The sequence below is a fragment of the Sorex araneus genome, chromosome X, assembly GCF_027595985.1.
Source record: "Sorex araneus isolate mSorAra2 chromosome X, mSorAra2.pri, whole genome shotgun sequence".
Lineage (NCBI taxonomy): Eukaryota > Metazoa > Chordata > Mammalia > Eulipotyphla > Soricidae > Sorex > Sorex araneus.
Window position 1 is genome coordinate 168,660,810 of NC_073313.1, and position 1,750 is coordinate 168,662,559.

At 40.3% G+C, this 1,750-nt stretch overlaps 1 pseudogene; it reads right to left on the reverse strand.

Moving 5' to 3' along the window:
• Positions 1 to 519: 519 nt before the first annotated feature.
• On the reverse strand, positions 520 to 1,076 carry LOC101542957 (rRNA-processing protein FCF1 homolog; annotated as a pseudogene).
• Between the last annotated feature and the right edge of the window lie 674 nt (positions 1,077 to 1,750).

The following is a 1,750-nucleotide window of genomic DNA, read 5'->3' on the forward strand; positions in this document are numbered from 1 at the left end:
TACTGACAAGTTTCAACTAATTTGTTCATAAAAACGTGATCTTTCTAAATTTGAGGGAAGGTATAATTTTTTTTATGTAAGCAGCCAGGATTTATAAAAATATGCAAACAAAATTTGAAATGATACAAAATAACATTTTCATTGTGTTTTTTGTTTTTTAGGCCACACCTGCTTCTTAGGGCTTACTCCTGGCTCTGTGTCCAGGGATCACTTCCTGGTGGGCTAGGAGGACCATATGGGGTCAAACCTAGGTTGACCTTCGTGCAAAGAATCAAACTTAGGTTGGCTGCGTTTGAGGCAAATGTGCTACTCACTGTACTATCGTTCTGGCTCCCAAACTATTTTAAAAACATCAAAAAGTGAATGTACTTAACCATTCTCAGCTCATAATAGAGCAAATGGGTGAGTGGAATGATAATTTATAGACATGCTAGAGCATGTTTAGTGAACCAGCAACAAAGAAAGTTGAAGGCAGGCAGAACTTTTGTCTTCAAGAACTAGAATCGAGGGGCTTCGTAATCATCCAGCATCCACCCAATGATTAGAAATGTACATGATGGGCACTTCGGGGATCTTCTTCTTTTAAGCTCTCGGTCAACAGTGGCCACAATATAACATTTGTGCTGAGTTACTCTTTGTACTAAGCAGTCATCTGCGTAGGTTCCTTTGTGTGTGCATGGTAATCGTTCAAATCTTGGATCCTTGGCAATCCTGAGAGCTACTTGATACTTCTGCCCCAATTTTTCAATCTCTGCCATGACACAGTCAGTTATACAAGGGATACACTTGGCATACAGACAGTCTATAACTGATTGTACTAAGTCCAATTTGGCTTTAATGGAGAAGTTGATGAAGTTGGTATCAACCAGGATATGGTACGGTGGGCCCAGCTCTGTGTTATATTGGAAGAATAAACAGGAAGGGTGCTGGGTGACTTCTCTTTCCTTAAGTGCACTGGGATCTTTCTTTACTTTCTTTTTAGGTTTTAATCTGTCCTTTTCTTTCAGCCTCTGGTCTCAGAGACTGAGCATTCGCTTCATGGTCGCATACTTCCTGGTCTTCTTCTGTTTCCCCATGTCCATGCCGTGCCTGGGCTCCTTCTGGGAAGGTATAATTTTTAAAGGAAGACATAGGTGGTCTTCTCTGGAATCTTGTCAAAATTTACTTGATTTCCTGAATTCATCAACTTGATTTTATTTAAAGAAAGAGAGATAAGTCAAAGAGTTTTACAGCTAGAGAACAATTTTATCAGTCCTCACTTCTCTCACATTGGATAATGCCCTTAAAAAAAAAAACAACTCAAACTGTTCTTTTACCAGTTAACTTTTGAAATGTTTCAAAGGATTCTTTAAAAGGGTGGGGGTAAAGGTCACTGTCACTGTCATTGTCATCCCATGGTTCATCGATTTGTTCAAGCGGGCACCAGTAACGTCTCTCAATGTGAAACTTATTGTTACTATTTTTGGCATATCCAATACACCATGGGTAGCTTGCCAGGCTCCGCCATGTGGGCGCAATACTCTCAGTAGCTTGCTGGGCTCTCCGAGAAGGGTGGAGGAATCGAACACGGGTTGGCCGTGTGAAAGGTGAATGTCCAACAGCTGTGCTATTGCTCCAGCCCGAGGGCGGGGGGGGGGCGGATAAAGGTAAAATAAAAAATTGAATTTGTGTTTTGATCAAATTTGTTTATAGTTTGAAGCAATTGTGAGATAATTTTCATTTGAAGATTCCATTTCTTTTAAATGCTTTT